General features: G+C 48.7%; 1 protein-coding gene across 8 annotated transcripts in view; it reads right to left on the reverse strand.

The window, feature by feature from the left end:
• Nucleotides 1–4,458, reverse strand: part of RREB1 (ras responsive element binding protein 1) — a 147,329-nt gene extending 142,871 nt beyond the window's left edge. For 2 of the 8 annotated variants that reach the window (XM_005554115.4, XM_005554108.4), the window contains exon 1: nt 4,141–4,458. The gene's annotated coding sequence lies outside the window, so the exon portion shown is untranslated. Of the gene's footprint in view, nt 1–2,272; nt 2,426–2,711; nt 2,804–3,480; nt 3,827–4,136 lie in introns of those variants that run through there. The other 6 variants (XM_074038898.1, XM_045390479.2, XM_015449923.3 and 3 more) reach the window with 5 other exon arrangements.
• Nucleotides 4,459–16,389: the final 11,931 nt, after the last annotated feature.

Here is a 16,389-nt window from a genome sequence, read left to right on the forward strand (position 1 = left end):
TAACATTTGGCCAGTCCTTCCAAAGATACTCTGAACCTAATATAATTATTTTTAAAAAGATATCCATGAACTGGGTGGAATAAGCTGCATCAGGGAGGTGGAATGAAATGGAGGAGGAGCCCTATCAAAACCTAATCTAAGGGAATGGTAATCTCAGTAAAGGGGGAAAGAAAGCTATTGTCCCCTTATCAGGACAGACTACATTGCATACTTTGAATTGATACTAAATTGCATTTCTATCTTTGAATACAAATCTGTTTGATGTGGAATAAAAGAAAGACATAACTTTATGGATTATGTAGAATTTCCAAAACAAACCAAGGAATCAGTTATTATTACTAGAAATAAGAGGGTACTATACACACAAATCCTCAGGAAGGTTCAACCTGAACACATTGGTAATAGTCAAGAAGTCTACCAGACAAGCTGCCATCCAACACCACAAGGCTGGTCATAGAGTACTTAACTTCAATTAAAGACACTTACAAAAGAAAGAGATTATTTAAATATAATAACAAAACCAAAACAAACTTAACATCCCACCTTCCCGGGTCAAAGGACATAGAAGATTCAGAAATTAATTAAACCCAGTAAATAATGTAAAACAGGGAAGGATTCCCTTTCAAAAATGCTTCGGTTAATTTTAGCATCCTTCTGTTTAGCTGCTTAGCAACCCTTATCCTATGACCTTCTAAGCACCACCTACTTTTCAGAAGGATAATGAATAGAAACATCAAAAGAATTCACTTCTGTTTCCAAAGAATATATTTAACCAATTTTTATAGGAGTTAAATTTGTATTAATTATGCCGTGCAAAATCCTAAAAGGGTAGCATTTTAAAACTTCATTAACTGGGACATTTCCTTAGTTGAAGGTGATAAACGATGTTAGCAAGTGAGCATAAGATAGCAAGCAAAGACTTCCAAACTGACCTCAGAAGTGGAATAACACAACAGCTCAAAATTGAAGAGCAAAAACGACCTAAGGCAGCTACACTGTACAGTGCCTGGCACACAGCAGGTAACCAATAAACTGCTGTTGATCAGATGCTGGACTAATAAATGTAGGTTTCTTTTCTTCCTTCAACGTGTTGTACCTGTGTTGGATACAAATAAGGCCTTGGGAGTCTGCCTGAAGAAATTTAAAAGACCCTTCAATCAAAAGGTCGCTTGCTGGAATATGTAACTAGTTAGGAATGGATGCACCACCTGTACCAGCTCAATAAGACGCATGTTCCCCACCACATAACAAACACTTGTCTGCCATAAGAGCTTAGCGTCTCATTTTCTGATGAGAAATAAAGCAGTATCTACAAAAACCCAGAGAATGATATTTCACATGACAGTAAGCATCAGCAGCATTTCTTAAGAGTATTACACATCCAGCAAATCCTCTTTTAAAACAAGACATTCTAAAATGCAACCAGTTTAGCAGTATTTTTAAGACAAAGACAATGCAAATTCATTAACCTAAAATGGAGCACAAGCTAAGCAAATAACTAAATCAAAGAGTTCTTCTCTCCCTTTCTTTTGTAAAACTGGGGGAAAGGTATTTTTTTAACACATTTAAAACTTGATTAAAGTCATTCAAATGTTTAATACATCAGTGTAACCAAAGCTCAAAGTACATCAAAGCAGGACCCATCAGCGGGTACCCAGAAAGCTCCCTCCAAAGGGCAGAGGTAAACACATACATACACACACGCGCGCACACACCACCCCTAAAATTAGTGATCCGTCTTTGTATAAATTACTTGTAGAGTAGCTCGAACCCATTCCTTCAAAAGTTCTGTGGACTCTTGAAGATAGTACAGAACTCAACGTTTGTTTTTCAAAGAGGTTTTAGCCAACACTTTGGCCTCTAACTCAGACTTCCGGGTTGAAATATGTCTTAGAAACTATACCTGCCTACTTCAAAAAGTACCAAATCTAGAGGATGATTTTCATGGGTGTGAAAAAACAAAACTAAACCACATTCTTTTCTTGGCAGTTCTCTTTTCCCCACTCCACTTCAATTAAACTTATTTCAGAATCAACTCGCACATATGCAGGGTCCACTACATATACAAAGGGGAAAAAAATCTCAAAAATAATGGGGATGCACTAGAAACTCTGCCATTGCAGAGACAGAAATTCCTCGCTATTTCCAGCAACACCATTCAACAGGCAAACTTTATTCCCACTGGCTTTTAAAGAGCTAAGCTTAAATCTAAACTCTTAAGAGGGTTCAATTTTCTACTAATGAAAACCCCCGGACAGGTTTTTCAACATACCAAAACGTTATACTTTTTTATTCACCCTTCTGTCTGTCTCCACATCCACCACCATCACAAGCAGCAACAGCAGGAGCATCCTCAAAAGACGAAAACCCCTCCAAAGTGCCCCGAATGTGTGCTGCTGCTGGCTCTGAAGCCGTGTAGAATTTCGTAATGGAATGTGAACTGCTCGTCCGGATCTGGGCTCACGTTCTATCTCCTAACCAGTAAGGAGCGAGAGAGGGCAAATCTGCTGAGCAAGGAGAAATACTTTCCTCCTCTTTTATAACCCATCACGGATGCACGGCTGCCGAGGGGCGCGAGCTGCACGCGGCGCCTGTCAAGCGGCCCGGGCCCGCACCCCGTGGGGTCCCCGCGTCCCCCAGCTCCCCGCCCCGCCCGGAGAGGAAGGCGGCCTAGCCAACCCGTGGGCTCAGCCGACGCGCCCCGCACTCACGCGCGGCCGCGGAGCAGGTCACATCCTCGACGCGCCCTTGGCCCGGTCCAGAAAACACGCCGCTTCCCAGGGAGGGGGTCGGCGACGGGAAGGACCTCCCCTGCTCCTTAGCAACCATTAAGGTCGCAGTTTCCTAAGAGACCGCGAGCGGGGAGGGGGCGCGGGGGGCCCGGCCCTAGGCTTGTGCGGGAAGTAGGGGAGGGCAACAACGGGCCCCCTGCCCCCACCCAGCTAGACGCTGGGGGCCGGGATGGGAGGTGGAAGGGAAGCCCCAGAACTCGCAAAAAACTGGTCCAGCGGGCGGCGGACAAAAGTTTCCGAGCGCGCTCCACAGCTGGGCGGTGGAGCGGGCCCCGGCGGCCGGCCCCGCCTCGGATGCTCCCGGCCTCCTTCCTGTGCTCGTGACGGCGCCGAGCCCCCCACCCCCTCCCCCGCCCGCGAGGCAGGCTAGCTCCACACCGAGGGCTCCCACGAAAAAACGCACCCCGCCAACGGAAGGGCGAGGGAACAATACGTGCCCGCACGGCTCGGGCCCGGTCCCCTCCTCCCCTGGTCCCCCGGGGCAGTGGTCGGCGTGACCACGACCTCCAGCCGGGAACCGGCGAGGGCGCGGGGCTGCCCGCGGCCCCCTCCCGGCCGGCGCCGTCCGCCCGGGAGGATCAAAGTCCGCAGAGCAGGGCGCGGCGGATGCTCCCACCAAGCAGCCCCGAGCAGGCACCCCCGCTCGAGCACCCCGAGCAGACACCCCCAAGCCGGCACCCCCGGATACCTTACGGCGGCGGCGGGAGGGCGGGCGCCGTCATCTCCGCGCTTCCCGGCCCGAGAGGGACTCGAAAGTATGTAGGAGAAAAGTTTCCCCTCCCACATGGGGGGGAGGATGTCGAGGGAGAGAGGGCGGAAGATGGAGAGCAGCGCTGGGAAGATGTTTCTGGCCGGCGGTGCGCGCACCATCCGAGTCCCGGCGGTGCTGGTTAAAAATAAACTCGGCGGCGCGGGTCGGGCCGGATTCCTGCGCTCGGACGGCTAATATGGATGCGCATCAGGTCCTGCTGGCGGGGCGCTGCGGCGGCTCGCGCTGGGAGCTGGTTGGCAGAGCCAGCGGCTCGGGAAAGGGAAAAGAGCGGAGGAAGGGGAGGAGGAGGAGGAGGAGGAGGAGGAGGAGGAGGAGGAGGAACGGCCCGGCGCGCAGCCCGAGGGGAGAGGGCTGCCCGGCTCATCCCTGGCCGCCCCGCCAGCCCGAGCGCACGCTGCGCGGCGTGGGGCGTGCGGGTCCCCGCCTGCGGGACACGCCGAGTTTCTAAAGTACAACGCGCTCTGCAGACTTCACCCTCCCCATCCCCAAAGTTCTTTAAAAGGTCGCTCCGGCTGTGCCCCACATGTCTCGCTGCCGCCGGAGTACCGCGAGTCGGAACCCGGGGCACGTACTTACGGCCGGGCAGGACGCTTGGCTCCCAGGCATGATGCGTTGGGGACCGGTGGGCTTCAGGGAGAGACCGAGGAGAGATGCAAACTTGTTCCGGAAAAGGAATCAAAATGGCGTTTCTGGATGTGCAAAGTTCATCAACTCCGCAGTCACTTCCCCTCCTCCTCTTCTCCCACAGGGAGGGAGGTGGGCGAGGAGCTGGCGACCCCAGCGCCCCAGCCGTCGTCCCGGCCCCCGTCTCGGCCCCCCGCCCAGCTTCCTCGCCCGCACGCTCGGAGTCTCGCTCTCCCCCTCTCACCCTGATAAGTAGACACATCACGTGTTGCTCCTGCGAGTCTCCTGGGGACGTGTTACTGAGCGGCCGCGGCGGCGGCGGCGGCGCTCGGACTGGGGGGGTGAGGGGGAGGACCGCGGTACCCGCCTGTCCCCACCGCCGCCCCCGCCCCGACTTTAGCAGGATGACCGCAGTTGCCATCCCGGGAAGGATGGAGGTGGAGTCCCCTCCCCACCCCCCACCGCAGCCCCAGGTTTGCCCTACGCCCTCCCAAGGCGCCCCGGGCCATGGGAGGGCCGGGCTGCCCGAGGGTAAGGGTCCGGGAGGCCGCGACTGAGCGCGATCCCAATCGTCCCTTTGCTCGCAGGCCACCTTCGGCCACCGCGCCCCCTCCCCTGCAGCCCCTCGCCGCGGGCGACTCCCCGCCCCCGGCTTTCCATCACTTCACTCCGCAGTTTGTTTCACTATTTTAACAGAGGCGGGGGAGACACGGTGATGCCCCGGAATTGCGAGAGGGGCGCCTCGGAGGCGCTGGGGTTGGGGGGATGGGGGGCGTGGGGCTCGGGGTCCCTGGCCTGGCGCCGCCCCTCTGGGTCTGCGAGGCATCTGGGAAGTGGAGCCCCGCCCGAGCCGTTTCCTTTCCACGCGGTCCTCGCTCTGCATCCAGGTGGGGCGAGTGGATGATGGGGCAGGAGATTAAGGAGCAGGCGCTTCACCCCGCCCCTGGCTTCGAGCTGTTTCTCTCCCGGGGCCATCCTTCTTACTCGGGCTGCCGCCCTGAGCGTGCTCGCCGTCTAACAAACTCAACTCCGACTCGACTTTGGTCCCCTTCCCTTACCCACACCCCACAAAGGATGCTTCAGCGGGGAACTGCGTGACCGCCAGGGGCTGAGGACGGCTCCTGCCGCTACTGTGTCCCCACCCCGCGATGGAATGGCTGATGCTGTGTCATCCACGTCGCCCTCCAAGGCTTCAGAGAAGCCACACGCAGTATCTCTTTCTCTCAGAGGGCTCTTGTTTCAACTCTGAAAAGCAGGGGCCCTTCTCGGAGCCGCTCTCCATCTCTCTAGCTCCTGCCACTACGCTTCGCACTGGCTGCCTTGCCCCAAGTTATCACGGAGCCCAGAGAAACCAGGCCTGGGCTGTGCTTCCTCCATAAAGCAGCTGACATGTTTCCAACTGTTAATACTTCTGCTACCGAGGTTCTGAAAGGGGTCTGTTCTCGGCCTTTGGAAACATCTTCAGACAGATAAGGATGATTGTGGTTGTTGAAAATAAACACCCCCCGCCCCCCTAGTTCTAAAGAAGAATGTCCAAAGAATACTACAGTAGAATTAAGCGTTTGGGTCTGGTTAGGCAAGATGATGTTATGCAGGCAGAAAGCTGGCTACTTTCTATTTACTATGACCTTTGACCCTGGCTCCACCACACCAGCTCCTCTGAGAAGGCTTGAACACCATGGAGAGTTGTAAGCCCAACTGTGGGCCTTTAATTTGAGTCCTTCCATTGACCTCTAGCTTTCAGGGCTGCAGACAGAAGTGTCTGACTCGGGATGGGTCCTGGCCAGAACAGAACTCTTCGGAACCAAGGAAAAGCAGCTGGACCATTAGGTCTGATATGAGATAAGTAGGCTAAACCACTGCCCAAAAAGGAGCTGATTCAGCTGGCTGTTTCTCTGACTTTCATCGAAATTAAGTTTTCGGAACCTGTTATGTTTCCCAAGGTCTACTGTTTACTGAAGAAAACTCCATCCAGAGAAATTTCAGCAGTTGCATTTTTCTGAGCCTCCCCGAACTCCGCCGCCCCAAAATGTATTATCAAATGGTTTTTTGAAGACAGGCCCATCGTGGAGGACATGGGCATGTCTCTAGACAGGAGTGATAGTTCACATAGCCATCACAGAATAGGTGTCTCGTGTTTCTAAGTTGTAATGTGTTCCAATGAGGGCGAAGGAAGGGCCCTGTGGGGAATGCTACTTTACTCACTTTGCCTCTGATTCAGGAGCTAGCCTTTCCTGGTCTCCCCATTCAGGGATAAGTTTTGAATAGGAAAAATATCAAAATTGGAATTTTATGCATAATTTAGCAAATCTCCAATGCTATATGAATGTTCATGACAAATTGCCACCTGTATAATGCCATCTAGAAAATACTGGCAACAAAAAAGATTGAAAACAGTTTTACTACAACTTTTTTTAATTTTTTTTTTTTTTTTTTTTGAGACAGAGCATCACTCTGTTGCCCGGGCTGGAGTGCAGTGGTAGGATCACGACTCACTGCAGCTTTGAATTCCTGGTCTCAAGTGATCCTCCACCCTTAGCCTCCCAAGTAGCTGGGACTACAGTGCATGTCACCACACCTAGTTAATTTTAAAAGTTTTAGTAGAGAGGAGGCCTTGCTATGTTGCCCAGGCTGGTCTCAGGCTCTAGGGCTCAAGTGATTATCCCACCTCAGCCTCCCAAATTGCTGGGATTATAAGTGTAAGCCATTGTGCCCAGCCTATTCCAAGTTATACTTTAAAAATTGGAGTATCATGCTGGGCCCTGTGTTTCTCATTTCTAGCTAATTAATAAACATGGCCATCAAACCACCTGTTCAAGAGTCATGCTCTCTAAACCATTATGAGATGCCACTTCACACCCACTAGGATGTTTATAATAAAAAAAACAGATAATAAGTGTTGAAGAAAGTATGGAGAAACTGAAACCTTCATACATTGCTGGTGAGAATGTACAATGATGCAGCCACTTTGAAAAATAGCTTGGTAGTTCCTCGAAATGTTAAACATAGAGTTGCTATATGACCCAGCAATTCTGCTCTTAGGTACATAAACAAGAAATGAAAACATATGTCCACACAAAAACTTGTACTCAAATATTCATAGCAGCACTATTCATAATAGCCAAAAAGTGGAAACAACTCAAATATTCATCAGTTGGTGGATGGATAAACAAAATATGATATAGCCATACATAGACTGTTATTCCACCATCAAAAGCAATGAAGTACTGATGTATAATATAACATGGATGAATCTTGAAAACATTATTCTAAATGAAAGAAGTCAGATCCAAAAGGACAAATAATGGATGATTCTGTTTATATGAAATGTTCATAATAGGCAAATTGATAGAGATAGAAAGTAGATTAATGGTTGCCTAGAACTGAGGGCTAGGGAGAAGTGGGGATTGACTGCTAACATGTGGGGTTTCTTTTTGGGATGCTAAAAATGTAGTAGGCCAGACTACCCCTCTCCCCACTCCTCCTTCCTCCCTCCTCTTTCCACCTCTCCTCTTCCCCTTTCCCCTCTCCCACTCTCACTCCCTCTCACTCTGCCATATAAGAAGTATCTTGCTTCCCCTTCACAAAACAACAACAGCGTAGACCAGGCAAGGTGGCTCCTGCCTGTAATCCCAGCACTTTGGGAGGTCAAGGCAGAGGATCGCTTAAGGCCAGGGATTTGAGACCAGCCTGGCCAACATGGCGAAACCCCATCTCTACTAAAAATAGAAAAAATTAGCCTGGCGTGGCGGCAGGTGCCTGTAATCCCAGCTACTTGGGAGCCTGAGGCAGGAGAATCGCTTGAACCCAGGAGGCAGAGGTTGTAGTGAGCTGAGATGGCGCCATTGCACTCCAGCGAGACTCCAAAACACAAAAAACAACAAACAAACAAACAAAAACCATCCTGGCCAACATGGTGAAACCTCGTCTCTACTAAAATACAAAAAAAAATTAGCCGGGTGCAGTGGTGCGTGCCTGTAGTCCCAGCTACTCGGGAGGGTGAGGCAGGGGAATCCCTTGAACCCAGGAGGCGGAGGCGGAGACAGCAGTGAACCAGGATGGCACCACTGCACTCCATCCTGGCGACAGAGCAAGACACTGTCTCAAGGCAAAAAAAAAAATTTAAAACTTAGCCAGACATGGTGGCACATGCTTATAGTCCCAGCTACTTGGGAGTCTGAGGCAGGAGAATCACTTAAGTCTGGTAGGTCAAGGGTACAGAGAGCTATGCTTGTGCCACTGCATTCCAGACTGGGTGACAGAGTGAGACCCTGTCTCAAAAAACTTAAAATTAATTAAAATTAAAATGTTTTAAAATTGATTGTGGTTAGGGTGCACAACTCTAAATATACTAAAAATCCATTGAATTGTACATTTTAAATGGGTGAATTCTATGGTGTGTGAGTTATATCCCAATAAAGCTGAGCTGTATAGACATATATGGAATTGTACTAGGTTCTGTAGTGGAGAACTGATACAAAAATGAGTAATTTATAATCTGTGCCTTAAAAGAGCTTGCAATCTAATCTCTGCATCCTCATGATATAATCCATGAAATGCAAAACAACATATAATATCAAATACATACAAAATTCAGTTCAGAGCAAAGATCACTTTTTTTGAGACACAGTCTAACATATAATAATAAAAAAATTAAATACATACAAAATCTAGGAGTTCAGAGCAAAGAGATAACTTCTTTCTTTTTTTTTTTTTTTTTTTTTTTTTTTTTTTTTTTTTGAGACAGAGTCTCGCTCTGTTGCCCAGGCTAGAGTACAATGGCGAGATCTCGGCTCACTGCAACCTCTGCCTTCTGGGTTCAAGCTATTCTACCGCCTCAGCCTCCTGCGTAGCTTGGATTACAGGCGCCCATCATCATGCCCAGCTAAGTTTTATATTTTTGTAGAGACGGGGTTTCACCACGTTGGCCAGGCTGACCTTTTTTGTTTGTTTGTTTCGCTCTTTTTACCCAGGCTGGAGTGCAATGGTGTGATCTCGGCTCACCGCAACCTCTGCCTTTCGGATTCAATCAATTCTCCTGTCTCAGCCTTGTGAGTAGCTGGGATTACAGGCATGTGCCACCATGCCCAGCTAATTTTGCATTTTTAGTAGAGACGGGGTTTCTCCATGTTGGTCAGGCTGGGTCTTGAACTCCTGCCCACCTCAGCTTCCCAAAGTGCTGGGATTACAGTTGTGAGCCACCGCGCCCAGCCAAGATCAATTCTAAGAAGAGTGATCAGGGAAAGCTTCATGGAAGAGAAAGTAATGGATTTGGGCCATGGAGAATGACTAGAAATTCAGTAGATGAAGAAGATGAAGATTGGGAATTAAAAACAGCAGCAGATGCAAGAGCACAGTTGTAACACATTACGGGTCCCACTCGGAGACCAGTAAGGGTTATAGCTTGGCTGAATATAACATTTACAGGAATGTACTATAGGTGACGAGACTAAAAGGTAAATAAGCTGAGCCTGTCCCACGAATAATTCTGAATATTGGCCATGGGAAAGCTTGGGTACCAAGGGCCTGAACTAGGGTGAAGGTAGAGGAGGTCAAGAAGCACTTCAGAGGAAGAACTCACAGAGAAGCAACTGGTAGACCTGTAATGGAGGGGGAACAAGGGATGGGGGGTGAGGTGCAGAAGTCAGGGCCAAGATGATGTCTGGGTCTTAGCTAGGTAGCTGACAGAAGAACAAAAATGAGCAAGTCAGGGAGAAGGGGAGCCCATTTGAGGTGGAAGGTGACAGAGTAGGTGATATTGAGCCTGGAGGTAGAAATAAATGGAAAACAGAGCTAAGCTGTGGAAGAGGATCATGAAGAAAAAAGGTGTGGATGCTGGAGAAGGCCACTTGGATGAGGTCTCACAGCTGTGTAGGTGTCCCCAGGCAGAGAGGAGGGGGCAGGGCACTCCAGCCAGAGTGGGCAGGGAGCTGCAAGCATAAGGGCACAGAGGCGTAAAACAAGGTCAGTTTCCTGAACTGCAAATACCACCCTCTGGAGCTGGAGCAGCGGAGGGAGGAGGGGAGGCAGCCAGAGATGGGGCTGCAGGAGTAGCCAGTGGGCCAGATCGCCAAGAGCGCTATGCACAGCGGACTTGGACGTTATCCAGGGGTGAGGCCGTGAAAGGGCTCATGGAGGAGGGCACCGTGGAGGATGGTCTGGAGGATGGCAGGACGAGGCAGGAGGGGGAGTTAGGAATTAATAGTAATAGAAGAATTTAGTTAAGCAAGAATAAGGACCTAGGGAGGCACTGGCTGTAGGGGTGGAGGAGGCACTGGCTGTAGGGTTGGAGAGGAATAGATTCATCTGGGACATAATTAGGCCATAGAATCAACAGAACTTGACCAACTGAGTTATGAGAGAAAAGGAAACAATCCATCTGGGGCACTGACGAAGGTGTGTGATAACAAAAGAGGTGAAGCTGCCGCAGCAGTGAGCATGACCCATGGCAGTGCAGGAAGGACCAAAGACAGGAGATGTCAAGGGGACAGGTCTGCAAGGCTTGGTGCCCGTTGGTTGTGGAGTGAGAAGTCGTGGGGTTAAGAAGGCCGATTCTGGCCGGGCGCGGTGGCTCAAGCCTGTAATCCCAGCACTTTGGGAGGCCGAGACGGGCGGATCACGAGGTCAGGAGATCGAGATCATCCTGGCTAATGCGGTGAAACCCCGTCTCTACTAAAAAATACAAAAAACTAGCTGGGCGAGGTGGCGGGCGCCTGTAGTCCCAGCTACTCGGGAGGCTGAGGCAGGAGAATAGCGTAAACCCGGGAGGCGGAGCTTGCAGTGAGCTGAGATCCGGCCACTGCACTCTAGCCTGGGCGACAGAGCGAGAGTCCCTCTCAAAAAAAAAAAAAAAAAAAAAAAAAAAAAAAAAAAAAAAGAAGGCCGATTCTCTGGGCTTGGCCTTGGATAACTGGATGGAGGGTGGGTCCATTCTCCAGTGGCATGAGTCATGGAGGAGGGTGTGAGTTGTGGAATTGGAGAGGAGGGAAACTCAGGAGGGAGGCCTAAAGACACATCTAGGTAAAGAGACTATGGACAATGAAAGGCTAGGGCAGGACCCAAGGAAATGCCTGCAATTCAGTGGCAAAAGAAGAGGGAGTGATAAGAGCTCCTTCTCTTTTGCCTCTAACGAAGCAGAGCAGCTAAGGGAAAAGGTGGCCCACAGCATTAAACCACAGAAATCACACAGAATGTGGGATAATAGACATTGGAGACTTGGAGGGGTGAGAGGGTGGCAGGGGGTAAGAGATGAGAAGGTACTTAATGGTACAATGTACATCATGCGGGTGATGGTTACACTAAAAGGCCACACTTCACCACTGTGCAATATATCCATGTACCAAAACTGCACCTCTACCCCTTAAACATATGCAAAAAGCAAACAAACAAAGAGAAACCAAGGCAAGTGGCAGAAACAAAGGCTGAGAGCTGAGAAAGTGAGTTCATGTGAGTATGGTAGGCAGGGGCCAGAAAGCAAGGGGTTAAACAGTGAGTAGAAGAAGAGGAAGTGAAGGCCCTGTGCTCTGGCATAAACTTAGGTGAGAAAGGAAGAGAAAGAAAGAAAAATAACAATAGCAGCGACCATTAGCAGTTAGCATTTATTGAAGGACTGACTCTGCCCAGGCCCTGCTCCAGGGCCATCTCTTATAGTCTGGCTCTGTGCCCTCCACCCTCACTCAGGTGGGTGCCATTACCATCCCCATTTTGCAGCTGATGAAACTGAAGCAGAGAGGTTCCTCAACTGCCCAACATCTCCCAGCTGGGAAGGGGGAGCACTGAGATGCAAACCAGGTAGCCTGACCCTGAAGCCCACACTTTTTTATTGTTCCTGTCATGGTTGCTGTTGTTAGCCTATTAAGAATCAAATAGTTTACTAATTTAAAAAATACCTACCACAAAAATTAGCTGGGCATGGTGGCATGTGTCTGTAATCCCAGCGACTCAGGAGGCTGAGGCAGGAGAATTGCTTGAACCTGGGAGGCGGAGGTTGCAGTGGGCCAAGATTGCGCCATTGCACTCCAACCTGGGTGACAGAGCAGGGCTCCATCTCAAAAAAAAAAAAAAAAAAAAAAAAACCCTACATAATTGTCTTGACTAATCTAAATGAAACCCTCCTGACTGCAGTTTTGCAGAAGGGCCATTGTTGTCTGTGCAGTTGTTTTATAAGGGTTTAATTAGAAGCATAAGTGAGTGCACATTTTTAAGTATTGCTAATTTGGTTTATAATCACCCCTCCCTCACATGAACATAAGGTACAAATCTCTTTCTGTTCTCCAAGTATTACGTTCCATATGTGCAGAATAAATTCTGAAGCTGTCGCTGGGTATTTTGTAGATTCCAACATGCCCAGCATAGCAAGGCTAAAGATAAACTAGCACAATAGGGTCCACATTTTCAGTGTCTACACCAATGCGTCTCAACCAGGTGATTCTGACCCCTAGGGTATGTTTGGCAATGTCTGGAGACATTTTTTGGCTGTCACAAGCTGGGGGAAATGTGCAAATGGCATTTAGTGAGTAGAAGCCAGAGATGCTGCTTAACATACTACACTGCACAGGGAAAGCCCTCCACAGCAAATAATTATCTGGTCGCAAAGGTTAATAGTGTCGGGGTTGAGAAGCCCTGCTCCACAGTGCCTTGGAAATTATCTCTAGGAGCTGGGTGTGGTGGTGCACACCTATAATCCCAGCTGCTTAGGAAGCTGAGGCAGAAGGATCCCTGAGCCCAGGAGTTTAAGACCAGCCTGGGCAACAACATAGCAAGACCCCATCTCTTAAAAAAATATTAATTAAAAAAATTATCTCTATGAGTATCAGAATGTGGAGAAGGGGTTTTAGAAGGGTTAAACCACCCAGACGATTTATGTCAACAGGAAAGGAATGCAGACCCAGAGAGGGAGCATATAGAGATGTATGAAACAATGTTGGAAGGGAGGTGAGAGAGAGTCTATGGCACAGGAGGAAAGGCAGAGATCAACCTAGGAAGGAAAAGAGAGATGCTTCATCTTCCAAGATGAGAGAGAAGGGGAAAAGAATAGTAGGAACACACTGAGAAATATTAGTGGGAAAAGGCAAGTTGTGGGAGCTGGTATCTGCTGGCCTTGACTGTGTAAGGCAGCATAGAGGAGAGTAGGGGTGGGGCCCAGGGCTGAGGGTAAGGAGAGAAGAAGGCAGGAACGGGCGGTGGAAGACCAGCTGTTTCAGCTTCCTTTCAATGCTATGGGCACCCCAGAGGGGAGGAAACTTACAGTGGGAATGATGACTGGCAGCTGGAATTCAGATAGCAAGGCAGACACAAAAGTGTCCAGAAGAGCCACAGAAGATGTCCAGAGGTTTCTGGATGTGATTGGGTGCCAAAGTGGGCATGCCCAGGTCCAAATGGAGCCAGGAGGATAAGGCGGGGAGGGGCTGAGACCTTGAGAACTGGGAGTGGTCGAGGGGCCTGAAGATGTGGAAGGAGGCAGATTTAGTGGCTGGAGGGGTGGCAGGGGGGTGGAGCAGGTGCAGGGAAAGCAGGAGGGGTGAGTGCGGGAGACACAGGGTCAGAGCCCTTGAGGGGCAGACCCCAATGACTCTAAGATGGAGCAGAAATCCCAATCACTGGGCTGAGGAGGTAGAGCAGATATGAAGCCAGAATAGACTTGGTCCTTGACAGAGATGGTCCTGTCTCTGAAAATGAGGAAGGGGAGGGAGTGAGAGGAAAAGTATGGAGCAGCCACTTAGGCTTTTGTGAAGGAGGTGTGTCTTAGAGATCAGAAGAGGGGAAGAGGCAGGTAGTCAACAGATGACCCCAGCTTTACCATAGGTGTGATGGGCTGAAGTGTCCCCCAAAACCCGTATGTTGAACTTCTAAACCCCAGGACCTCAGAAAGTGACTGTATTTAGCGAGAGGGCCTTTATTGATTGATTGATCAAGACAGAGTCTTGCTCCGTCACCCAGGCCAGAGTGCAGTGGTATGATCTCGGCTCACTGCAACCTTCACCTCCCGGGTTCAAGCGATTCTCCTGCCTCAGCCTCCTGAGTAGCTGGGATTACAGGTGCCCACCACCATGCCCAGCTAGGGTTTCACCATGTTGGACAGGCTGGTCTCAAACACCTAACTTCAGGTGATCCACCTGCCTTGGCCTTCCAAAGTGCTGGGATTACAGGTGTGAGCCACTGCACCTGGCCAAGAAAGGGCTTGTAAAGAGGGGATTAAGGTAAAATGAAGTATTTAGGGTGGGCCCTGATCCAATGTGACTGGTCTCCTTATCAGAAGAGGAGATGAGGACACAGATACAAAAATAAGTGACGGCCAGGAACAGTGGCTTACGCCTGTAATCACAACACTTTGGGAGGCCGAGGGGAGCGGATCACGAGGTCAGGAGATCAAGACCATCCTGGCTAACATGGTGAAACCCTGTCTCTACTAAAAATACAAAAAATTAGCCGGGTGTGGCAGTGTGTGTCTGTAATCCCAGCTAATCGGGAGGCTGAGGCAGAAGAATCGCTTGAACCCGGGAGGCGGAGGTTGCAGCGAGCCGAGATCATGCCACTGCACTCCAGCCCAGGTGACAGTGCGAGACTCCATCTCAAAAAATAAATAAATAAATAAAACAAGGGAACACCACATGAGGGCACAGAAGACAACCATCTGCAAGCCAGAAAGAGAGGCCTCAGGAGATGGCCAACCCTGTCCACACCTTGATTTTGGACTTCCAGCCCCCAGAACTGTGAAGAAATAAAATCTCAGCTGTTTGGCCAGGCAAGATGTATATATAGTATACATAGTATTGTGTATATACTTTTTTTATAGTATATATAGTATACAAAGTATTGTAAGGCTGGACATGGCAGCTCATGCCTGTAATCCTAGTACTTTGGGAGGCCGATGCGGGTGGATCATGAGGTCAAGAGATCGAGACCATCCTGGCCAACATGGTGAAACCTTGTCTCTACTAAAAACACAAAAATTAGCTGGGTGTGATGGCACGCGCCTATAGTCCCATCTACTCGGGAGGCTGAGGCAGGAGAATCACTTGAGCCAGAAGGCGGAAGTTGCAGCGAGCAGAGATCGCACCACTGCACTCCAGCCTGGTGACAGAGCGAGACTCCATCTCAAAAACAAAAAACAAAAAACAAAAAAAACCCCAAAGTATTGTATATATACTTTTTCAGTGCATGTATATAATATGTATATATACTATGTACATAATTGTATATATACTATGTACATATGCATACAAATACATACAGCTTGTATATACATATAGATGTATTACAGTGTATGTATAATACATATATATAAAATATGTATACATGTGAAAGATACATGTATGTAACATGCACATACATATACATATGTATACATGGGTAATGTATACATATGTATATATGTAATATATGTACATATATATGCAAAATGTACTTGTGCATATGTATTTTTTTCAGAGATGGGGTTCCACTCTGTCACACAAGCTGTAGTGCAGTAGCCTGATCATAGCGAACTACAGTCTCAAACTCCTGGACTCAAGTGATCCTCCTGCCTCAGTCTCCCAAGTAGCTAGGAATACAGGCATGCACCACTACACCTGGCTAATTTTTAAATATTTTATAGAGAGGGGGTCCCGCTATGTTGCCCAGGCTGATCTCAAATTCCTAGCCTCAAGTGATCCTCCCACCTTGGCCTCCCAAAGTGCTTGGATTACAGGTGTGAACCACTGCACCAGCCCTTCATATTATGTATTTTTAAATTAGATGTTTTGTTCTCACTTATAAGCGGAAGCTAAATAATGTGTATACACAAACCTAAAGTGTGAAATAATAGATACTGGAGACCCAGAAGGGTGGGAGGGGAGTGAGGAATGAGAAATTCCTTAATGGATACAATGTATACTATTTGGGCAATGGTTACTCTAAAAGCCCAGAGTTCACCACCATGCAATATATCCATATATCAAAACTGCCCTTGTATGTACCCCCTACATTTATACAAAGAAAAAAAAAAGGGAAGAAAAAGAAAATGAGGTGCTTAATAGTCATATTTTGCAATCAAATACATGTACTTTAAGCCAATAAAAGTGTTAAGGTTACATCAAATTGCCTTTTTTTTTTTTTTGAGACCAAGTTTCACTCTATTGCCCAGGCTGGAGTGCAGTGGCAAGATCTCAGCTCACTGCAACCTCCGCCTCCTGAATTCAAGCAATTCTCATGCCCCAGCCT

The sequence above is a fragment of the Macaca fascicularis genome, chromosome 4 (genome assembly GCF_037993035.2).
Source record: "Macaca fascicularis isolate 582-1 chromosome 4, T2T-MFA8v1.1".
Lineage (NCBI taxonomy): Eukaryota > Metazoa > Chordata > Mammalia > Primates > Cercopithecidae > Macaca > Macaca fascicularis.